Below are 25,702 nucleotides of genomic sequence, written 5' to 3' on the forward strand. Positions count from 1 at the left end.
CCGCACTAAATTCAAAACAAGTTTCCATCCCCAGCTCAACGCAAAATTAAGGCCCAAAATTGTAAAAAGACGGAAAAAACGGGGTTTTTTCATCAACAAAGGGCTGTGGCAAGGGAAACGACCGAGCCCTACAGGGGTTTGACCGGCCTTCGTCAACGCCAACTTCGAGTTGGGGGTAGTCCGCTGCCGGACAGCATCTTCCCCCTGGGCCAACCCGGGGGAGAAATTCCATGGGGGTGAAAGGGGTGCTTGGGCCCAAATGGGGGCTAAAAAAAGAGGGCCCCAAAAGGGATAACAACAACAAAAAAACCCCTCAAATTGGGACAAAAACAAAGGGGCTTTAAACCAAGGACCAACTGCATTTCTTCGGACACAGGCGCAACTGGGAATTGGGAAGTACAAAAGTTGGTTTTTGCCCAGGGGTATGTTTCCAAAGTTTTAAATACAATGTTAGAGTTTGAAATTTTCTGGGGGCGAAGCCCAGAAGTTTTTTTGGGCAAGCGTTTGTTACTGACCAAAATTTACGCAATGCCCACTTTAACGACTTTTTAAACCCCAGGGGGAAAAAAGACCCCTTTTTATCGGTAAAATTTGGTGTTGTGGGGTTTTGTGTGTTGTGTGGGGTGGTTTTTGTGTCACGGGTTTTAAGGGTTTGGGGGTTAGGGGCCCCTTTTAAAGTGGGTTTTTGGGGGCGAGGGGGGCGTTTTTTTTTACCCCAAAAAAACTACCCTTTTTAGTAAACACCTGTCAGGGGGGCAAAAATCACCCGAAGCCATTTTAAAAAAATTTAAAAAGATTTTTTTTTTTTTTTGTAATACAAAAAAAAACCCAAAATTAAAATTTCTTACCCTTAAAATTTCCAAATTTCAAATTAAATTTTTGGGGGAATAACTTTCTGTGGGGAGTACCCCCCCTAATGCGCTAAAAAAAAAAAAAAGTCATTGAAAATAATAACCCTTACAACAGATGAAAAAAAAAGGGAAAGTTATGAAAACTGTTTATTTAGCAAACCCTTTTGGCTTTTCAATTGTAATACATTAAAAGTTTTCCCCCCAAAAAAAACGCAAAGAAAAACAAAGAACAAAAAGGGCCCCAGGACTTGCAAGCCCTGGGTTTGGTCTTTAAATCACAGCTGGGAAAAAAAAGGCGGGCCCAAAACAGGGACAGCCAAACTTGAACCTACCCCCAACCTTTACTGGGCACTGAAATTTTTTTACAAAGATGGGCTTCCCCCGGGAAAAAAATGATTGGGGGGGTTTTTGGAGCAAAGGGAAGGGAAAAGTCCTTTTTGTCGAAGACAGGAAACCCGGCACCGTCCCAATTTGGGAAGACACAGAGTCCCCTTTAATCGTTAAAAATGCCCCCGGTTCCCCTTTTAGGATTCAAGACGACCCCCCCAGGGAGGACTCTAACGTGCATACCTGAAGCCAGTCTCCCCTCCCCTCAAAAAAGCAACCCCTTTTCTGAAAATGACCCCAAAAACGAATCTCACCAAGGATCAAATTTAAGAAACTGCTCCACCCCACATTTTAAAGAAAACAGCGACCCATGACACAGGGGCTCTTGGGCAAACACATCCCTTTTCCTGGGGCCCAAAATTCAAAAGACTACAAAAACGAAGAAATGTCCCATACATCAAAGACAATTTAAGATGGGAATTGGGAAAAGGGGGCACAAAATTTTGCTTTTTCCCTTTTTCTTTGTTTTTTTCAAAAAAAAAACAAAGTTGGGATTTTTTGTTTTAATTTTTAATTTTTTAACCAACTCTACTGACATTTTAAACCCCCTTTTGACAAAATGCCTCTTGGTCTTTAAACACAAAATGATACAAAACCCCCGATGCCTCTTATTACTGTGTTTTGCAAAATTCAGGGCTTTTGTCACCAAACCCCTCCCATGCCCCCGAGTGGGAAAGAAAAACCACCATCCACCTTACAAAGCGAAACGGGCCTGGGGGCTTTTTCAAAACCAAGGCGGGCCCTGCTTCCTCACTGTCATTTGGGGGGATAAACCTTAAAAACAAACTGGGCAACTACCTCTTTAAATCCACCCCTTGATGGGGAGCAAAATCCCGGCCCGGTGAAATGCACAAATTTAACTTCCCCCGGCTTACCCAATTTCCCCCGTAAGTACCTTTTTCATACCACAACGAGTCACCCCCAAGAAGGGCTGTTCGGGTTGCCAGTTTTCAATATTGTCCCCTTGTTTAGGGTGCCAAAACTGAAACCAACAAAGGTTTTTATGTTGGTTTTCTTGGGCCAAAAAACTCGAAGGGAGAAGGGGAAGATTGATTTTTGGGGTTTTTGTTCTTCTCACCTTTCCCTGACATGTCTTTTTCCATTAAAAAGGGGTTCACCAATTTTTTTTTTACCCAAACTTTTGTTTCCCGACTAATGTTAAAAAAATGGGAAAACCGGGTTTGGGCCCTAAATTTTTTTTGATGAGGAAAATGTATTTGTTTTTTAAATTTTTATTTTTTATTTTGTTTACTACCTTTACATTTCCCCTTCCCTTGCCACCCTTTTTTTAAGAACACTGGGGGCTGAATTTAAACCGGGTTTAAAAATCGTAAAATCCCGCAAAGTTGATGTTTTTATAATAAAACCTTTGGGGCCTTTTGCCAAATACTTTTTAAAAATAAGACTATTTTTTTTCTCAACTTTGGTTTTTTACCGAAAATTTTTTAAAAAAAAAAAAATCCCTGAGAAAACAAATCCAACCCCCGCCAGAAAAAAACGCAATTTCAATTTTTCTTTAAAAACGTTTCCCGCCCCACGCCAACACACAGCGAGTTTCCCAAAAGGGAACAAATGAAAGGAAAGAACGAATTCCCTTTCCCTTTAGCCTTTTGGGGATATTTTAAAAAAAATAAACAAACAAAGGGAAATGCTCTTCCCCCTTCACCTTTAAGGGGGGGCCCAAAAAAAAATCCCCGTGCAAACATTCATATAATAGGGGGTGTACGCACCAAACCAAAAATTTATCTCATAAAAAAAACCCAAAATCCCCCCCCTTATTGTGGAACAGGTAAAAGTACAAATACATCCAGTCAATCATCACACATATGTCAACACTCCCCCTTGAGTTACTTTTATCCGTCAGCTTTTAACAAAACCTAAAAAACCCCCGAAAAAATCAAAACCCTTTTACAGTACAAACAGTACTTAACAAATTTTCAAACTCCCGAAACGCTTACAAACCCAAAAGGCTCCTGAAAAATTTTTATCAGTTTTTAACCTTTTAGACAGGCTTTCAAAGCATCGCCAAACAACTCAACAGTGGGGCAGTAAACAAGTGTCATCCCTTTCCCCTTCCTTTTAAAGGGGTTTCCTTTGAAAAAGATACTTGATGTCTACATGTTTTCACCTTTGGGCTGGGACCAAGGGTTCTTTTAAGTTTCAATGGTGCCCGGTTTAACCCCCAAGAACAACAGTTTTAACATATTCATAGGGGAACCATATCCTTAATTTAAATTTCTCTAAATAGAAAACACCCCCCTGTATTGTTAAGCTAAACCCAAAAATTTGGGTTTACATGCAAAAAACGGAAAATGGGGTTTGCTTTTTCCCTTTCCAAAAATACCCGTGAGCCCGTTTTTTGCTCCCTGCTCACAAAAGACCAACTGCTCCCGGGCTGGGACTGGGGTCTGCGCCCCAATCCTCACCGGGGGGGGCCCCCAAAGGGCCCAAAAACCCTCCTGCTTTTTTCCCAAAATCCTGCTTTTCCCGTTTAAACCTTTTAGAAAACGGGAGTACCCTTTTTACTGTCCCCCCGTTTTTTTTCTGTGGGTTTGCAAAAAAATTTTTTATGGCTTGCCTACCAAAAACATAAAATCAGTGCTCGTACAAGTAGGTTTTTAAATAAATGAGACACCTACAGCTTCCCTGTAATTTTCCTTTCTCATCAAACTCAGGGGGCATCATCATTGGGTCAACCTTTTTTTCACAAGGATTTTCGCGTGTTCTGCACCCTGCCCAACAAAACGGGTTTAAAAATCTGTCCCAAAAACCCTGTTTGAAATTTTCACAATCATATCGGGCTGAAGTCTTCCCCAAAAAATGCTTCAACCTGCCATTCCCTTTACTTTAAAACCCGGGAAACATTGCCTTCACTTTCTCTAGACTTTTCATTTTTTTCCCCTGCGAGGGGAAAAATCATCCACCCAAAGGGGCTTTAAACACCTTCCCTCCCGCTTAACTCTTTTGAGAAAACCAATATCCGCTGGTCTTGTAATTGTCCTTTTTTAACAACATTTTGGAGAGCCCTTCCAAACCCTTTCCCCCAAATTTCTTCAACCAAAATAACTTCCTTAAATTTAAAAAACAAACCTCCCCTTTTTTCGAAAACCCTTTAGGTTTATCCAAATTTTAAAAGCTCGTCTTGGGGGCATGTAGAAAACCTGTCTTTTTTCTCCCCTTTTTGTATAAAAAAGTTTTCTTTCCTTTCCTTTTTCATGACTTTCAAACACACTGGTCCCAAAAATTTTTGTGGGGGGAATTCCCCACCATAAAACTATCCCCGCCCTCTGGGTATACCCCTTCGCCACAAATCGGGCCCTTGGGACTGCCAGTCCAACAATCCCCTTTTTAAGGTAAACCCCCCCTACCCCCACTTTTTTCTCCCCCTCCCAAATTTGGGCGGGTTTAAAGGGCTGGGTTTTTCCCCGAGTGACGCATTCCGCGTCCATTGGGCCCCCTTCCATTTACCTTTCCTGTGGGGATGCATACCTTTTAAAAGGGCAGTGCACAAACCCCACACGCTCCCATAGCAAAAAGTCAATACTGGGGGGCGTACTATCATCATCACCCCTATCTTCCAAAAGCGTAATCCAAAAAGATAACTTGGGGGGTTACGCTCTCTAAGGGGGAAACTCCCACTGCTTGGGCCTGTGGCGGCACCCTGTGGGGCTCCTCACCCTCATCTCCTGGGGGTTGGGACTGTAGTCTTTTACTTCCCCGTGCTCGGAGCACTGGGGTTGAAGTGTCTGTCTTCTCACAAATTTTTTAATGGGGTCAAAACCAAACCCCGATCTGATCCCACTGCACCTGTTTTTTTGTGATAAATTTTTACCTTTTGCTTCTCGCCTTTTTTTTCCCCTTGGGGGGTGGTAAACTAGAAGAGCGGGCTCCTTTGTCGTGCCCTAAGAAACCCCTTCTTACACCTCACTATTTACCCTTTTCTTGTTGGTACCGTAAAAACTCTGACCCAATTTTTTGCACTTAACTAGATCACATTTTTTCCCTGTCAAGCGTTACGGTGGTTTTTACCAATTGCTTTTAAAAAACAACGGTTTTTTTTGGGGTAGGCCTTCCCGAACAGCATAATGCCATAGGGTCCCAGGGAATTTGCTGTCAATAACTTTTCACCTAGCCCCCTCTTGAAGAAAATGCCCCCTCCCTCTCAGCTAAACCCCCTTCTGGTTGGGGGGTAAGGGCAGGGCGTCTCATTCTTTTTTCGGGTTTTTATTATATGGGGCTTAAACCTCTGCAAATAAACCGGTCCCGTTTTGACCGGATGCCCCTTCACACTGGGCCCCCAAGGGGCTACGTCAGCCAGAAACTTTTCCCGTAGCCGTACGGGTTTAAATCCTTTTTGCTTTTAGAAAGTAATTTTAAAAAACCCTGTGCCAAAATCTGGGAAAAAGATTTCAAAACCCCTTTAAACCCCAATTTAACCATTTTTCCCCGACCACAATCAGTGTTTTCCCAAACCCAATGGTTTTGCACCTTGGGCCCTGCATTTTTTGTTTTCCTCTTATAAACTTCCCCCCAAAGCCAAAACACCCATTCTTTGTCAGGGTTAAAGCTTTTTCACCTTAATGTGCATGCCAAAGGTTTCATTCCCGCAGTTTCCTATGCATCATAGTTTCAATCCCCATAATTTTGTGCCAATTTTGGATCATGGCAAATTTTCACACATCATCTTCACAAAACTCTGTTTGCAAGTAATACAATTTTGTTACACACTTGAAAAGTTAAACCTTGCGCCGTTAGACCCACAAAAAACATTTTTTACCTTCCTTTGAAAGACCTTGGGACCATTGCGGGGGCTTTTTACGGAGAAAAGTTCTTTTGGGGAAAAGGGATGTACAGGGGGTTCTTAAAGGGCACTGTAAAACGGTCCTTCTTTGTCGATGAACACACCCCGCTTCCCCCTGCCTTCCCCCAACCCCGAACCCGCCCCCCGCCCGGGCCCGCTCCATGCTGTGGCCCTCTTGGTTTTAATGTTTCTTTAAGGTCTTGAACCGGCCTTGTCTTCAGCATGGGGGGGTGCGCCCTTTTCGACGACCAACCCTTTTTTCCCCCCGAACTGCCGCTCTGCGCTGGGTTGCAGGTGCCTCGGGCTCGCCCGGGAAGGACGCGTCTCCCCCCCGGGGCCCCCCCCCGCCGAACCGTCCTCCCACCACCCTTTCCCCACCGCCGCCGCGCCCTCATCAGCGCGAGCGCACCTAGAGCTTTTGGGGCCCGCTCTTTTTTTCCTGCAGGCTTTTTTCCCCTGTGGCTTGTTTTTTTGCAGAAAAAAAACCCCACCAACTTTTCCCCGTGCATTCATCTTTTCGATGTCCCTTTTCCCCCGCAAACCCCCAACACCCCTGCTGTCGAAGATCCGCCGCTCCTTTTCCCTTTAGTGCTCGCGGGCCCTTTCCCGCACCCTTTCCCCCCCCCATCCGGGGACTGGGTCGCATCCTCCGACGCCTCCAATTTCGCGCTTACCTTGAACTCCCCCCCAGTTTCACCCCGCTGAACCATGGGGTTCCCCTCACGTAAAAAGGCTGGGAATTTTCTGGAAGTCCCCCCAAAAATCATTTCCAAACATCATCCCCCCCCCCTGCCCTCCCAGCACCTCTGAGCGCTTTTAAAATCTCTGTCCCCGGGTAAGTAAACCCGTTACAGTCTCTGTATCCCTTTCTTTAGGAGGACCAAAGTAATGTACATAAAAAAAATCCCTGGCCAAAAATTTTCCCAAATTTTTGCTCTCCCCAGCAAATTCAGACCCCCACCGCTATCACCCATACTATGGGGTCCCCTTTGTAAAAGGACATTCATGTTTTTTTTAAATTTCCCCCCCCGTTTTTTCAGATTTTTGACAAAAAAGGGGGTAAAAACAAACCCCCTTTCAATTTTTAAACGCCCCTTTTTTCCCCACATTTTTCCCTACAAATTTTGAGCAAATTTGGGGTAGAAATAGTGGAATAGGGTTTTGGGGGAAGGGGGAAGTTTTATTTAGGCAAGAAAGGGCTTTAAAAAACAAAAAATAAATCTTAAAAAATATCTAAATCCTTAATTAAATCTAAACCCTTTAAAAATATAACAAATCCCTTTAAAAAAACAAATGTTTAATGTAATCAAAAACCTTATTAAGAATTTAGAATTTTAAAACCTTAATAAGGATTTAGATTCATTTATGGTGGGCCAAAACCCTTTGGGCCCCTGTCACAAGCAAAGCAAAGGGGCATGTTACAGTATATCTAAAAACTAGGGGCCCGAAAATTTGGCCCCCCGAAAATTTTCGGCCCCAAAAAAGAAAACCTTTTTGGGGGTTTTTTGTTTCGGCCCCAAACACTTTTGTCACCGAAACAACAAAGGGCCCCAAACCAACGTTGTATATACCAAGCAAAAAACCGCGAACACACTCGGGGCCCCAAGTCGCGGTGTGGACGCCAAATTTACTGGTCCTGAAAAAGAACAAAAGAAAACAATTTTTCAATACCCCGGAAAAACCCAAATTTTTTAGAGGGGGTATAACTGCAAAGAATTTTTTCCAAGTCGGGGTTTTAAATTTATCATCCCTAAAACAAAACAAACCGATCGCTAATTCCCGAAAATTTTAGAAAAACCGCACAGAAAAGGGAAACCCCTTCCGAGCCCCACCGACCCGTCTGTGGCAGACTTTTTTAAAAGGCCCCAAAAAATTTCCCCGTGATGGGCCAAGGCTAAGGCATTACACAAAAAAGATGGAAAATTTAATTTCCTTAGATATCAACCGTTCTCTTTTAGAGACGGGGTTCGTAGGGTGAAAGCACATTGAGCCCCGTTAAGCATAAACCCGGCAGACACTTTCTCAATATGTTTTTCCTGGGCTTGTTCAATGTTGTTGCAACCACGTCCCCGACCCAAGGGACTGAAAATTCAACAAGCGTTTTTCGACCCAAAATATGGAGCTCAAAACCAGCTTTACGAATAGCCATCTTAAAGCACAGTGGATCGCCCCAATTTCAAGCTGCAAAAGATTTTGCTTAATTCACAAAGTTTCGAGGATCACATACAGCACACCATTTCCGAAGCATTCGCCAAAATTTTTGACACTGGGAATCGACCGATCCCAAATTCAGCCCCAAAATCATACACCGCCAAAAAATAACAAAGCGATAGAAGAAAGTTTACGAAAGGATAAAGGGGCTTTGGGCCCCCACAAACCCACATCGGCCTTTAGGGGGTGTTGTCCCCCAGCGGGGCGTAAAAGACGATTGGGGAAAAAGGCAAAAATTTTTTGGCCACTTTAAACATTTTCAGCTGGGCCCATTCCCCTTCATTTTAGCAAGATCAGTTAAGGGAACAACAAAAAAACAGTTTCCCCAAAACGTGAGTTTCAAAGGGGGAAAAACCAAAAATTAAAATGCTCGAAAACCTCTTTCGCAAAAGCGGTTTTTGGGTGGGATACAGCCAAATCAAAGAGCTCCTCGCGCATTTACTTCCCCACAGTGGTCTTTAAAGAGAACAATTTTCCCCTTTTTCCTGCCCCCCTTTTAGCACTAACAAAGAGATCACTCCCCTGATGCCTTCAGCAACGTTTTTCCTTTAAATTTCAGCGCTAAAGCGTCTTCTTAACAAAGGGGGTTGAACGGACCCAAAGAGTGAAAACAAGAAAATACACTCTTAGAGTCGTCAGCCCCAACGGTTTACTGAATTTTTCGGATCCTCTGCAAATTTAATTTCGACTGTACTTGAAACCCCGTTATAAAAACAATTTCTTTGATTGGGGAAAGAGGAGCGCGCACGGAAAAGAACCCCAAAACCCGATGGATGCGGAGAACCCCCCTTGGGGACGGAGAAGCGCACAGCCAAAGAAGGGGACAAGCCGGGAAAAAAATCCCTCTAAAATAAAACCCCAATTGAAAGGCATGCACCCTCATTGTCTTTAATTTTTCAATGAGATCCTGCAAGGAGTGCCCCAAATAATAGTTTGGGTATTAAATTTTTTTATATACTTTTCCCTTTCAAAATATGGGATTATCAATGAAATTTTTTTTTCCGCTAATAATTTTTTTTTCATTTGAGAAAATGTTTTTTTTAAAACCCGGCCCTATTTATCTTTCCAAAGTCAGGGAGATGACAACCAAAAAAACCCCCCAACATAAAAGGGTTTTTCTGTCGAAGTCAAACCCTCCCCAGAAATATAACCCTCTTTCCCACTGGAAAAAAAACCAAGCCGGTTCCCTGAACCCCCGGAAAAAAATGGCCCGCAAAATTCTTGTCTGCTCCGTCACGAGGTTGACAGCGAAGACGTTCCCTTTTCTGCAGCTCCTGTTTTTCCGATGAGAAGAGAACAGCTTCAAATGTGATAAAACAAGAACACTTTTTAACAAGAAAAACCTGCCCCTTTTTTCCTAAAATAGAATGGGCCCCTTTTGTCAATGTTTAAATATTGTTTTTCCCCTTCACATTTGTTGTTTTAAAAAGGCCTAAGTTTAAAAAATGGGGTATGGGAATCTTTGTTTGATAACTATTATGTTGTAGCCTACAGAGAAAATTGGGTATTTTTAACTTTTACATTTCACTTGTTTTTTTGAATGCACTTAATTAAATCACTTTGTTTTTTTTGAGAGAACATATTTTAAATTTTTCAATATTTTTTGCAGGCCAGTCAAATTTTTCAGGCCTGAAAATTATTTTCATGTCAAAACATGTGTGGTTTAAGTTAAACATTTTTAATTTTTTTTTTTATTGTGCATAAAAGCAGTTCAAATTTAAAAAATTTTTATAATTTCGTGATTTTATTTATTTTTTTGAATTGGGAACGCCTTGGGTTTTTAAAAAGGTTAAACAAAACAGTCTTTGCCATAAATGCAAAAGGACTAATAATTGGGAATAAAAAATTTTTTCGGTGTTTTTTGGGGTTTTGGCCTTGGGGTTTCCCCCATTTTTGGTTTTTTTGGTTTTGGCCAAGAATTTTCATTTCGTGCATCCCCAAAACTAAATCCTTATATCTAAATCCCTTTAAACTAAATCCTTTAAAAAAAGGGGTTTTGGGGAAATCCTTTTTAAGGAATTTTGATTAAAGGGTTTAGATTCAAAAGCATTTTTTGTAGGCCAACCATAATGGCACGTCAGCCCAAACAATGCAGGAAACCTCGGGGTAAGGCCCCCGGTTAGAGCAAAAAACCCCTTTATAGCAATGGAGGGTTTTAAAGCAAGCAAACATCCCCCCTTGTGACTTAAAGGGAAGTTTTCAAAAATTTTCCTTTTTCATAAGGCCCACTATTAAGGCCCTTTTTAATTACTAGAATTTTGTTTTTTCGTGATTAAAAAAAATAGTTTTTTTTTTAAATTTTATAATTTAAAGAGCCCTTCTAGCTGCTAACGTATTTGCAGCTAAACAAACATCAGCCTAGAACTATGGGGAAATTTGTGTGATATCATATGTAATATTATTCGGGGATACAGGGCCCGTGACTAATTTAAATAATTTTTTTTTCCGGGTAGGGGGAAAACTGAAGCTTACTGGGAAAACTGAATAACCTTTTTTAAAACCCCATCCCACAATTTTTTCCCAAAAAATTTGGGGAAAAAAACATACGAAATGGTTGACCCGGGCTTGGCACAAACCATTTTAGAGGCTCCCCCTCTGGAATAAGGCCGCTTTGTCATCTATGGGCCTTAAGGAACCCTTTTTCCATCTAAAATAACTTTAAGTAATGGGTAGCTATACAGTTGAAAAAGCCCGGCTGCACATAGGCTATGAATTTTCCCCGTTGGGCCCTCATGAAAAAGGGGAAAGTTGCGCTTAAAAGGACAAAGAAACAGGCCCAAACTACTTTTTCAGTTAGTAACAAATAAACTTTTTTGTAAAAAATTGAACAATATGGCAAACCAAATTTATTGGAGGCTGCCCCACCAAACTTTTTAAAATCAGCCCCGTTTTTGTAGGGTTGATGAAACCACATAAATAGACGACTCTGGTATAACCCGGGATCCCCCAAAAAAAGAATAATGGGCCCCCATTCTCGACCGCAGCAGGAAAAGTTGGGGAAAATAAATTTTTTCTGAACTATAAAATTTCCCCGGGGTTTTTTTTACAAATTGCCATTCCCGACATTTTTTTCTTCTTGGGTTTTTTCGAATTTTGTTCGTGAAAAATTTTTTCGAAAGCCCCCCCCAAACCCTAAACCCCTTTTTACTTTTTAAATGATACCTCAAAAAAAACCCCCAAAGGGCCCCCGGGTTAAAAACCCGCATTTTGGGGATTGGGGTTCACTTTTATCGCCACAGACATCCTCAATTTAATAGTAATAAAAAATACGAGAATATTTTGGGGGGGGAATTTTTCCCCCATCATGATTCACAAGGGATTCCCTAAATTAAAAAACTGTAGGGAAAAGCTTTCCCCCAGTGGTGAAAACCATTTTCCGTTTCCCTCATATTTGTTGAATGAAGGGCAAACTAGTTGTGAATATTAACAAACCCAGTTTGAAAGGTAGGGGTATTTGGGGCTTTTTTTAATAAACTGAGGGACCCGCATTTTCAAAAATGAAGCTTTTCATTTTCTGACCGCCCGTTTCCCCCAACCGTTTTAAAAATTTTATCTCAAAAAAGGGATTTATCATCAACCCCCGTTTCCAAAAGGGCTGCTATTATTGTAAGTTTTACCAGGGGTTTGAAACAAATATGTTTCAAATGGCACCGCTAATCCACCTTCAAAATTGATTGCATCAAAATTTTACAAAACTTTTGTGGGTTATACAGTAAAGGGAATTAAGTTGCAAAAAAAACAAAAGCACATCACTGTTAAAGTTTTTAATTTGTAATTTTTAAACAATTTTCACACTAATGCCAGGGGAAAAGGTATAGCGAAAGTTCCCCACACAATTCACCCCCCATCCCCGAACCCCGCCCCCCTTTCCCGGGTTCCCCTCAAATCAAATTTGGGAACCCTAAACACTGGGTTTTGGAAATTCCCCTAAACCCTTTGATATTGACCTGTCCCTAGGCCTGCTTCTCCACTGTAGATAGTTTGGTTGTTTTGGGGTTGTTTTGGGGGGTCACTTTCAGCTCTTAGTGCTCCCTTATCAAATTTTCTTTAAAAAAACATCAAAATCAGTTCAGTGGTTAGCTCCCCCCAAGTCCCCCCCCATCATGGGGAGTCCAAAGGGCCCGGCAGGTAACCTAATCCACGGGGCGAATATTTTCACGGCAGTTTCCCCCCTTAAATTTTTCCCCTTTTTTTCAAAAATAAAAAAAAGCTTTTTTGACTACAAAGATTTTAATTTTCTGATTTTTTAACATGTTTTGCCAAAAATTCTCTAATTTTTGGGAAAAGGTTTCATTGATTTCGCGGGGTCTCTAGTTTTAAATCTTTGGGGAAAAATTTTTCATGACTCATGACATAAAAAAAATGCCCACGTTCCAATTTATTCATAAAAATCTTCATTTTAAAACCCCCAAAAGCAAATAAGTTTCGTCGGGCAAAGAAAAATAAAAAAGTTACATCTTTTCCAGGCGTTAAAAAGTAAAACCCGCTTGTTTTTAAAGGATGACGCGGTTTAAAGGGAAAAAACACTTTTTACAGCAAAGGGTACGGGGAAAAATCAATTTTTCAGTTTTCCTGGGAGGGGGCCCAAACAAAACCCCCTGAAACTAACTCTCCCCATCTAAATGGAAAAGCCTACTACTTTGGGAAAACGGCGTCAAAGCAAAGTGTCAACCAGCAGCAAATAACGGGTTTTTGGGCAGTGACAGTGAAAGAGGAAAACGGAAAGCCCACATGAAAATTGAAACAACGTTCTTTTAAACATTTTTAAAATGGGCCCTTTTTCCGTTTTTTCCTATGTTTTTGATTCCCGTGGGTTTGTGAAAACCAACCGCACATTGGGCCGCCCCTAACCCAGCTACAAAGGAACTCTAAGCCGAATTTTTAATTGACTTTACTTTCAAATCCCTACAAACCCTTGAAAATGCTTTCAACAAATTAAAAAAAAATCCGGTTAAAGGGGAATTAAAATATCTATAACTGCACTAGCGGTACTTATAGCAGATAGATCAGCGTATTAATTGAAATCCTGACGCCTACTCTTAAACTCTACATTTGTTAATTTATCTTCCTAAAACCCACTAGAGGACACAATTTAAAAGGATATTTTCAAAATGTTCTTATGGGGGAGCATGCCCCCAAAACCCCCCTACTTTTGCTGGGTCACCCAATTTCGGCTGCCGACGTTATTTTTGGAATTTTAATTTGCCGCAATAAATGTTGTTGTTAACTTGTAACATGACTCTGTCTTTGCTGTCTTAATCAAACAGTGGTATACCGAGTAATATATCGGCGGTAGCTACTGTTTGGGGGTATTACGAAATTGCAATTTGTTTGTTTGAGGGGTCGGACTGTGCGTACTATGGAATACAATCCTGGCGGCGCCCCTGTGGGCAGTGTATGTTGAATTAGTGTATTCTTAAGTGTGTTTTAATTTTTATTTATTTGGTACTTTCATCTGCTCTCTTTCTAGACAACATCAGCAACAGCTGGACTGTCAACCTCAGCCACAACCTCGGCTACCACTGCAGTAAGACTAGTAAGATGTAGCAGCCTTTTAAAGTTGACGTCAGTCATGCTATGAAACTGTTTTACTATTATCTTTATGTCTTTTAATCCAACGTACTTGTAGGTATTGTTTTGTTTGTAATTTGGGTTCTTCAATACACACACCGTGAGGATATTTGAAGAGAATGAACTTTATCTGTTAATGCTTTGGTCAGGTTACACGCTTACAGAAACTATACTATATGCTGGAACTCAATATGTAGTCTTCTGTGCCAGGTCACCAGCTGCGCATGCCCATACTAACTCATGGTCATAGGTTTAACCAATTACAGCATAAACAAACTGTTAATTGTTATATCATTACAGGTACCCCTTCCATCAGTCCCTCAGAACAGCTGGGGTACAAATCGAAGGACTCGTCAGAGGCAGAGAACGTACACAAAAGACGTGATCTGTTTGCCATTTAGTACAGCAACAACAATGAACATCCCAAGAGGTCATTCCCGCAATAATTTAGCAGAATCAGGTCTTATTGGGAAAATTAATTTTGGGTCTGACTGGTCTGAATTACAGCTACGTGCTGAAATATCAGCCATTTTCAGAAGCAGCTTTGGGCTGGCAGAGAATCAAATGGGTGAAAGACGTGCCGCTCATTTTTTCTGTCCCTGAGGTTTGAATAACTTTAAAAATGTGCAAAGTTCATAATAAAGTTATAATTTACTTTAAAAATATATGTTTCTTTGCCCCCCTATCTTGAAATGCATGATTTTATTAAGTTTTGAGATAATATTGAGAAAATAAGAGCAAAATTGTCTAAATGGTGTAACCACAAAAATGCAGCACCAATTATATAAGTTGTTGTAAAAATGTGTAATAATGTCCTAAACACCCTCTGAAATACATTGGCATAATTTTAAACAAGTACTGTTTAATACTGAATAATAATATAAAAACATCAGCAGTTCTGAATATTTCCATTAACATGGGGAACCATGTGTGCCATAGACTGTATACAGTCTATGATGTGTGCCAAGTCAAACTTCTGGTATGTAAACTGGTGTAACCACACTGCAAAAACAGATGTGTCAAAAAATAACACATTGTGGTGTGTAGACTGCATATTGACACAATTTGTGTAGTTTTTGTGTACATTTTACACAGAATGTGTCACACCTTGTTTCCCACAATGACACACTGACTGTGTTAGAGAATTAACATTAGTGAACAATTTATTAAATAAAAATAAAATTAAGAAAACACTATACATATGCTTAGCAGCCTCTGAATGGTCTTAAAACTGAAGTGGGAAAAAAATAAACAAGATTAATTTCTGAATCTTGCTACGAGTGAGAAACTAACGGCCGTTCTGGCAGTCCAATCAAGTCGACTGTGGAGATTTGAAAGTACACTTCCGTCCGCCTTTTTTTTCCGTTGGAAATGCAAGATGCAGGCGACTTCAGACACCGAGACAATAGCTGACGTAAGTAATTTGCTTTATTTGTATAATTTCGTAACATTTACGTGTGGTAGTGTTAATGTATGGTTAAAATCAAACCTGTTAGCGATTCTGTGAAGAATACACTCAGATTTACGCTAGTTATGGATACTCACAGTTAGCTCAGTTAGCTCACAGTTAGCTATTGGTCATTAACGCTTGCACACAAATGTTATTTATTTTCTTTGAATTCACATTTGGACTATATTAATGTTTAAAACTTTTTGTGTTGGGAAAATTAAAGGTTTGAAATGTGATATTGGATGTTGAGCAATTTTGGGCTTGTTAAATGGTTGTGTCATTTGTTAGTTGTCAACATTGCATGTTCTGGATAGCTAGCCCTGTGTTATTTTACCTCAGGTTGGCTAGTTGTTAGCCGCTAGCTCGCCTGGGCCAGTATAAATTCAGCAATTTATAGACTTTCAAAGTTATTTCCTCGGATCGGTGTATAGGGTAGATAAGGATGATTAGCTGACTCTATGGAATAAATCAGGCGGCGCTTTACTGACGCGAAGCTATCTTCTGAACATTTTTTTTTTTAAAAGAAAGTCAGACAGAATGCATGCAGGGAGGATACTGTAACACTACGATGGATTGACGTAGCAGTAATGGGGTAAAAGTGGATGCTAGCGAATACTACTGCTAGTAACGGGAGAGGAGGGGGCATGGCAACGGGCTGGCATAGAGACTACTTTAAACATAGAGGTAGAACATTAGACTAGAGGTGACACGGCAATTCGCGACAGCACTGGAAAACGGCAAGTGCAGCCTCCCATCTTGTGTAGGAAGTGTACTGTACCTACAGTCAATGCAAATGGAGAACACGCCCACCTCTGTCAAAAAATGGACTAAAACTGTGTGAAAATGAATTAACACATTAATCAAAGACCAGATTTGAAATGTCATGCTAAATATCTACTTAAATCATATGAGTCGATAAAATACATTTAAAAATGCAATTATATTAATTATGTAGATATTTAGCAACACACTTCAACTATTGTCCTTGTATAGTGTGTTGATGGACATTTTCACATTATTAAGTCATTTTTTGACAGAGGTGAGCCCCCTTCTCCATTCATTTCCATTTCTCAGGTCTACCTCCAAAAAATGTCTGCCACCGATTGCCGTGAAAAGGGGGGCGGGGTCACCTCTAGTCTTATGTTCTACCTCTATGACTTTAAACTTCAGCCGTTCTGAAAAGAAGATTCAAAGTTTGAGTTTTAGGTGGCAGAGTAGAGGAACAGCAGCGTTGTGTGAAGTGTGAAGTGTGGTAGTGACTCCAGGCTATCAACACCAGTTAGGGCTACTGTACTGTGTTTTTAAAGTACCTTTAATGCACTGGAAACTAACGTGCTCCCCCCCCCCCCCCTCTCTCCCTCTCTCTCTTAATCAGGGCCGAGGACTTGTGTCCACATCTGTCCAAGTTCTTGCCACTGTATTCAAAAATGAAAAAGAGTGCACACGAAAGATATACAATGTTCACAATCTTGAACAACTGGTTAACAATAGCCTTTCAGAGCAACCAGGGTTTGAATTTGACAGAGTCCTGAAATACCACACTGATTTCCAAGAATTTGTGGATGTAGACAGATGTGTGGCTAAAGAACTTGGACAGATTCCAGATCTTCATGGTAAAGGCAGAAGCACCAACCCAAACAAATTCTGGCAACATGTGTCAAACAGAGGTATTTTTATGATTTGAAATATAGCATGGTTTCTTTTTGGATCAGGCAGTTGAGTACTTACTTAAGTAAATACATAACATGCATAACTTAAAACCCACACACTAGTCTGCACACTTGTGTCTTTTCTTGCTTACACATGGCGAGTAATTTCAACATACTTTTGCCTTGGTTTTTAGTGTGCCTACAGCCTGCAGCCTTTACTAGAGAAAAAAGCTCCTCAGATCCTCGACGAGCATCAAAAAACAGGAACACTGAAAACCGAGTCAAGACGGCTACTGGTGAAATTGTGTGTCGCAGACCTTGTGGAGAAGCATGGCTTGTAAGTTTCCCATTCTGACAATGAAAAGATGGCTTCTCCACAGAATATCTGCAATGCAGCAAGTGTGCAGGACTTCACAACTATTTCTTAGCTGAATGTGTGTGAATGTGTTTGTGTGTGTGTATGTATGTGGATACCTGAGTGATACATTGCGTTTTTCTGATGCTCTGAAAAGAGAATACTGCACTATGGTCTGGAGGGAAAAAAGCATTCTACTTTTTATGAAAAAGTGCTCTAGCTGTTGTATGCTTGCAGCTGCAACTTTCATTTGTGGTGTTAAGTGTGGCTCAGTTGTTTGTTTTGAGAATACTGCCACACCAATCGTCTGTACAGTCACCTTGAACACTGGAGCTGAGGAAATTATTTTCTGTAAAGTAGTACTTCTGTAAAGTACATATCTTGTGTTAGAATTGGATACAAGGTAAAACTAAACTAAATCTTGTCACTTAAATTCCTTGTTTTCCAGGCAAAAGGGAGCATTTCATACGTTAACTTGACTTGATACACTGAATGTGGTTTCTTTGTGTCCTCACAGTTATCCACTGGGCACTGAAAAAGTTGCTTTAGCGAAGGCAATAATCGGTGTATTTCCATCGCTGCGCGTCCAAGTAGCTGGAGAAGGAGAAGGATTTGTAAGTAATTACACTACTCACTTGCCTGTCTTTCTGTATCCCCCTTGTTAGCAACATTCAAAATATTTCAATTTTGATGTTAATAGCAGAAGTGGGACAAAGCCAATAATTTGTAAGTCACAAGTCTCGAGTCCAACCAAAGAATTCAGAGTCAAGTCACAAATTAAAGACACGTTTATCCAGGTCAAATCACGAATAGCAAGTCATTCCTTATTTTGTGATTTCAAGTCGTAAGTCATCAAAGGCCAAGTCACAAGTCCACATTTCTGATTCATAGTAATATTTTTAATTCTTGTACTTTCTCATTACCTTAGGAGCATTTTTATGATCCTTTGTCCCATTGCGGATTCTTGGAAATGAGGCTCAGGAACATCCGCCGAAAATTAGACACCAGTCAGCGTCGCTACAAACGCAAGAGGGGGTCTCCGTCATTACCGGGAGGAGCAGGGTCAGAAGAAGGCCAGCAGGACTGCAGTGAATGGATCACTCTGATGAGACGCCTCCGACCCACCTCAGAGAACATTCCATCAATAAAGTCAGCAATGGAACAAACATACAACAGCCGCAGGTCGTGGATCTCCAAGGACTCCCCCTCCATTGGCGACATATTTGAAAAATATCCCCGTTTCCTGGATATGCCAAGTTTGGTACGTCTACCATTGTGACTTTTTTTAACCTTTATTATGCCAGGATTGTCCAACTGAGAGTCTCTCTTGCCTAACCCCAGTTCCAGACCATAGACAAACATTCCATTACATAATAAGAATCATGTTTTCTTTCGTCATTACAACATTGTTAGTACAAAAATCCCTAATACTATTTTAATGTGTTTTCTCTTTTTTAGCTGGATGTTGAGTTTGGCAAAATGACTGACGGGAAATCAGACCAGTTCATCAGAAAATGGGAAGCGAGCATCATTCCGAAGTTGAAAGCCGTAGCTGCCAAGGAGAAGGGTGTGGTTGCCTCTCTGATTGAACAGTTGGATGACCAGACTGATGGTAAGTGTGTGTGTGCTTACATGTGTATTATATGATTGTTTAATTGTCATCCAATTACAGGCCCTCTGCCACCTTTCATCTGTTTTTGAGGGTTTTTTTCTAATTATTTTTCTTATTGTTGTGTTGTGTGCAATTGTGATAATATGTTACTGTGGTATTGTTATAAGACACAGGCTTTGGTGAATGTGAAATCAAAGTACTGCTGTACAATTTTCTGCTTTCATTTTCAGATGAAAAGTGCTACACATTTCTCACAGTTCTCACACATCTTCTGCCTCCGATGCCAGGGAGCCGCTGCAGTGTAAAATCTGCGATATCTTTTCTGGTTCATTTTGTGCAGGTATGTTTTAAAGGATAGTGACTTTTTTAAAACATCTTTTAATCTTTAAAAACCCTTGTTATGACCGAGTCATTGCTATACAGAGCCTGTTATGACCTTATTGTCACCAAAATGACAATGACCATATTTTAACCTGCTATTTAAGGCTGTCATAGCCATGTTCTTATAACACTGCATGTATATATAAATAACGAAATTATAAATGAATGAGAATGATGAAATGAAATGAAATTCACACAGTATAATGAAGGTCTAAGAACAAGTCATGATATCAATGTAATATGTATAGTTGATTTGGCTATACTTAGTTTGGCTGGTATGCTTCATACCTTTCAATCAGTTAAGTAAAGCTTGCTATTAAGTATTATTGATGATGTCTATCTCTCTTCTTCTTCTTCTTCTTCTTCTTCTTCTTCTTCTTCTTCTTCTTCTACTTCTCAGTCTGGAACCAACTTCACATCCCTCTGCACTACCGACACTGAGATGGAATCCAGAACCCAACCACTAGTGGTCTGCATTGGGAACCTGAAGAGTCCGACGCGACAGTACGTCATCACCGCTAGGAATGACCGTGTGACCATTCCCGTTGCTGACGGCCTGACTTGCGCAATTGACAAGCTGTTCAAGCTTTACTGGGTCTGTAATTTAGCATATCCACCACAGCTCAGCTCCGTTTTTACTTTCTTTGAATATGTTTATGACGTCACCATCTCAACCAACAAGCGAGCCAAGGTACTAGAACTTCTCTCAAAGCTTCAAGCTGCTCAGTAATCACTCAACAACATGTATACATGCCCAAAGTGTAAACAGTTACTACCTACAGACATCAAGAAAGTAATTTGGCATCTACGTCAAGTACATGCTTTGTCAGATGCACAGGATATGACGATAATTTGCAGCCAAGATGGCTGTCCAAGGACTTACCATAACTTTAACTCATTTTCGAAACATCTACGTAGACACCACCAGTCCACAACACCAGAAATGGATGTGTCTTTCAATGACTCTTTTGAATCTACTGACATTCAGACAGCCTATGCAGCTTCGAGCAACACACCTGATACTGAAGAAAGAGCATGTTGTGTTCCTTCTCAAGCTGCCATTCCTAGTGACACTGTTGCCTCATATGTCGCAAAAATGTACTGTTCTTCAAATGTAACTTTAGCAGATGTAACAAGAAATGTTTCATGTACACAAGAGGTGTTAGAGAGAACTGTATCTAGCCTTCAGCACTCGACCACTCAATTGTTGAGTAATATGCAGGTACCTCTTGACTCTGAGCCTGTTCAGTCATTACTGCAGGAGTTTGAAAGTGCTAAACAAATCTTTAAAGATGTAGACACACCTTTCAAAATGAATAAATATTTTGAAGAAAAATTTGATATGGTAAAACCAAAAGAAATTTTTCTAGGTCATAGGCCAGACATGGCAAGAAAACAAGGACTAGTTAAACAGGTGTTGGCTGCAGATACGTTTCAGTATGTTTCTATAATTGAGACAATTAAGTTTTTGTTTAGTAACATTCAGATGCAAAAGGTTTACACGGAGAGTAGAACGCAAAGTGAAGAGAAAATGCAGAACTACTGCGATGGCTCTCAATTCTCTTCTCACCCTTTGTTCACGAAATATCCTCAGGCTCTGCAAATACAGTTATATTTCGATGACGTGGAAACGACTAATCCTTTGGGAACAAAAACAAAAATCCATAAAATGGGTGCCGTTTATTTTTGTTTGAAAAATCTTCCACCACAGTATAATTCTTCACTGTCAAATATTCACTTGTGTCTTTTGTTTAATTCAATTGACCGAGATACATATGGATATGGTAAGATTTTCGAACCACTGATAGACGACATCAGAGTTCTTGAAACTGCTGGTGTAGACGTAAACATTCTAGGGCATAGCTCTAAACTGTATGGAACGATCTGTGTCTTAACAGCAGACAATTTGGCTATCCATTCCCTGGGTGGATATACGGAAAGTTTTTCGTCAAACAAGTACTGCCACTTTTGTATGGTTCACAAAACAGGTGCCCAGTCTATTTTTGATGAAGATAACATTGAGAAGTGTACTCAAGAAAACTATGGGCAGCATGTCATGCTCAATGATCCGTCTTCATCTGGAGTTAAGGAGAACTCTTGCTTGAACAGACTTAATTATTTTCACATTACAGAGAACACTTGTGTAGACATTATGCACGATATACTCGAGGGAGTGGCCCCTTTAGAGGTCAGGCTAATGTTACGCCATTTCATTTACGAGGAAAAGCTTTTTGATCTTGAACTCCTGAATCATAGAATGACAACCTTTGACTATGGTTATGGAAATGAGAAAAACAAGCCAACTGTAATACTTAATTTGAGAACATCTGAAAATGCAGTAAAACAGACTGCATCACAGATGTGGTGTCTTATACAAGTATTACCATTTCTAATAGGGGATCTTGTACCTCCGACAAACCAACATTGGTATCTTTTCTTTTTGTTAAAAGAAATATGCAGTATTGTCTTTGCCCCTGTTGTTACCTATGGCCTTGCTGTTTTTTTGAAGCAACTCATTATTGAACATCACACGATGTTCAAAAAACTTTACGAAAGAAACCTAATACCGAAGCATCATTTTATGATACACTATCCCCGAATGATTGTAATGTTTGGACCAATTTCTCAAATGTGGTGCATGCGATTTGAATCAAAACATAATCCGTTAAAAAGGCATGCACATATTGTTGGAAATTTCAAAAACATTTCAAAAACGTTAAGTCATAAGCACCAAGTTCAGCAAATGTACAATTTTAAGCTTGGAGAGCCGTTTTCTAAAAAAATTGAAATTTCAAATTCATATCCCGTTACAATTAATTCCTTAAAAAAAGCTAATGTTGTGCTTGAGAACCTGAGAGACCATGACAATCAACCTGACCTTACTTTAAACAGCACTGTCTATGTGACTCACAGTATCAGTATGCGTGGTCACACTTATAGAACAGGCTGTGTTCTTATTTTGAAAGCAGACTACAAGGGGGAGCCTTTGTTTGGAGAGATTCTCCATATTTTACCACAGAATGACAATGAACTCGTTTTCATGCTTGTAAGGATTATTAGAGTTAAGTATTTTGATAATCATTTTTTTGCATATGTTGTACAAAAAACAGACGATTGTGAAATTATATGTATAAGTGATGTGGCAGATGTTAGGCCCATTGATATAATGCAGAGTTTTCATTCAGAAGAACTGTATCTTAACCTTAGGTACAAGGTCTTGTAAGTTCGAAACTGCTTTTTCTTCTAATATGTTGGAACCTATTTCTTAAAGAATGTTATGATGAACTCAATTTTAATACTTCATAAGATTTTTTTTTTCAGTTTGCTCGTGGACAGTGTCTAAGAATGTCATTTGTTTAACTGATCAATAAATTAAGTGAATTAATGTGTAACTGTTTGTCTTTTCTCTTTCTTTATAGCCACAATTGCTAACTTGTGACTGTGCAGTGTTTTAACACATCACTTTTTCAGGTTTAAAGTTATCAGCCCATCATTGTTTGTAATGACTACTTAGAGTGATATGATTCTGCACATTTATAGTGTAAAAAAGTAACATAATACACAGTTGTGTGTTAAATTAGAACTGACACAAGTGTGGTGTTAAATATGGTTTAACATTTGTGTTAAAGTAGCACATTTATGTGTAAAATTACCTGACACAAGCAGTGTGTTAAAATGACCAGCACAATGAATGTGTCAAATTTGACACAAAATGTGTTGTCCCTGTACACACTCCCAACATGTGTCAAAATTCAACACAGAATGACACATCTCTTTTTGCAGTGCACCCTTAGTGGAGCCATTTTGAATATTTTGAGCTAGAAGATCATGTGACAGGATGTGATGTCAAACAGAAGGACCCCTGAAGACACCAACTGCCACAAGTCAAGGTTAGTAACTCTCTCTAAAATTTGACAAAATAAAGTATTTTCAGATCATGGTCAGGTATGATTAGAATACATGTCAAATGGTATGACCTCAGTAAAATGTTAATAAACATAAATTATCATAAAATATTCACATTGATATGAAAAATAGTTTTAAATATTCAAACCAAGGTTAAGTGTTACATAGTCGTCCACAATAATGCCTGCAAATTTTGGTCTCAATCTGAAATGTCCAATGGTGTAACCGGGTTACACCATTGGACCTCTTCCTTTATGAGGCTAATTTGATCAATTTATGGACAAAAGGTCTACTTTTGTAATGTTAATTCATATTTTTGTATTATTATCATGAATATTGTTGTTATTATTATTATTATTAGTATAAGTAGTACATTATTATTATTATTATTGTTACATTATTATTATTGTTATTATTATTATAAATAATGATAAAATGATTAAAATGATTGTTGTTGTTATTTATAAAATGATAATGCTATAATGTGCTGCTTGAAATAGTCTAAAAATAACTTTAAAATCTTTAAATTAAATCTGTTTTTAATTTCACATTTCTATAGTATACATAAGCAAGCAGTATGTGGGTGGAAACTTGTGTATGTAAACAACACCGTCTCTCCTCTTCTCCAAACAGATGCCTCTACAGGGTACCCGCGAGGTCTTAAAAACGTGAAAAAGTCTTAAATTTAGTATTCGTAAATTAAGGCCTTGAAAAGGTATTGAATTTTGTTCACAGGTCTTAAATTTTGTTCAAAAAGTCTTAATTTTCATCCACCTCCTTATTTGATACGGCGCCACAACATGTATTTTTTTGTTTGTTGTTACAGCGAATCTTAGAACACCCAAACGTTGCATTTTAGTAGGTTACATCCTAAATATCAGGCAACCTGTACCGATTCATTGTAAACTGATTGAGACGCTGACACCCCCCTCTGCATTGCATTGTGTTCTCTTTGGTACAGTCTTTGAGTTCGCGCGAAGTGAAATCCGAAAAAAATGTGTTGACATTAAAGTAGGCTACTCTATTTGCTAGAGATGGGCAAATGTCGGTTCAATCCGTCGTGGGTACACGACCCTAAGTATAACTGGGTTCAGCCTGTGCCAGGGAATGTGTGGGAGGCACAGTGTACTTTATGCAGAAAAACCTTCAAACTTGGGACCATGGGGCATATAGCCTTGAACTCCCATATGAAGAGTGCCAAGCACACAAAATTGGTTGAAGTGCGTTCGAGCCAGGCACCGATAGCAACTTTCTGTGTGCCACCTTCAGTGCAGTCTACCTCCGTGGCTAGCGCTACACCACTGCAGCAGGTACCACTGTCAGGGTTACTGTGCGGGTCAACACCAACTCTGCAGGCAGAGGTAATATGGACTCTTAGGACAGTATACGAACACCACTCCTACTCCTCCAATGAGGGCATCACCGATGTATTCAAATGCATGTTCCCTGACTCTCAAATCGCGGCAACATTTTCATGCGGGAGCAACAAGACAGCGTATCTTACGAAGTTCGGTCTCGTCCCTTTTATCAGTAAGGAGCTCACCGAGCAGGTAAACCAGGCTGTTGGTTTTGTGCCAATGTTGGACGAAAGCCTCAACAAAAGCACAAAAACCAAACAGCTTGACATCCATCTCCGCTACTGGGACGGTGACCGTGTTCGATCACGATATTTTGGCTCGCAGTTCATGGGCCATGCAAAGGCGGTGGACCTTCTCAGTAATTTCAAGGTAAGTTGCTACAGATAACATTTCTGAAGAATACTTAATAAAAGATAATTCAATATGTAACCTAAAGGTAAAACAGGGATGTTTTGAAATTAAAGTCCATATAGGCAGAGCATATCCGTGCTACAGTGAGGCTCTGCACAAGAGATAAGCTAGGCTACTTTATGAAATGGTAAACAGGGCTGTACAATTATTCCCATGCTAACTTCAGAGCCCGCGCTAATGCGCTACTGCCATCTAAAGGAAATCGTTTTTGTCAATATTGAGTCATCACGTTTTCTTAGTTGCTTACCGTGCATTACCTAGATAAGAATTGCGATTCTTAAAACAACTGAGCTGAACAAGTTATTAGCAATTTGTCTAGTATAGTTTTGTTAGTAACTTTTCACACAGTCTGGCAACAAACTGCAGGAATAGCAGTACTGTGGAATAATGAATAGGCCTTCTATAATCTTACACAGTAATATGTAGTCTATTACTGTTAAGACTGACAAAATGTAAAACAAATAAAAAAATCTGTTGCCCTTTCATATGAAAATGTATATAGTGTAAACTGTTATATCACATGGATTAAAGTATTCCGGCCCCGGGCCGGATTTCTGGCCTGCAGCACTTGGAGTGGAAAAAAAAAATATTATTATTTTTTTTTTTAAACCCAAAACGCGATAACTCCACGGCTTTCGAGTCTGTTCGTTCTCTGCCAATGGTAGGAAAGAAGCGCCGCTGTCCAGTTCTGATGTTAAACAGTGTTAGCCAATCAGAAGCAAAACGGGGCGGGCCTTAACACAACGCGCCTCGATCAAC

The 25,702-nt window shown here is 39.9% G+C and overlaps 1 long non-coding RNA gene across 1 annotated transcript; it reads left to right on the forward strand.

Annotated features, from left to right (window-relative positions):
- Positions 1–15,525: 15,525 nt before the first annotated feature.
- Positions 15,526–18,658, forward strand: LOC134869716 (uncharacterized). The gene is made up of 4 exons (XR_010166452.1): positions 15,526–16,938; positions 17,115–17,257; positions 17,793–17,889; positions 18,452–18,658. It is a non-coding gene; the product is annotated as an uncharacterized LOC134869716 (long non-coding RNA).
- Positions 18,659–25,702: the final 7,044 nt, after the last annotated feature.

This window comes from Eleginops maclovinus, chromosome 1, assembly GCF_036324505.1.
Source record: "Eleginops maclovinus isolate JMC-PN-2008 ecotype Puerto Natales chromosome 1, JC_Emac_rtc_rv5, whole genome shotgun sequence".
Lineage (NCBI taxonomy): Eukaryota > Metazoa > Chordata > Actinopteri > Perciformes > Eleginopidae > Eleginops > Eleginops maclovinus.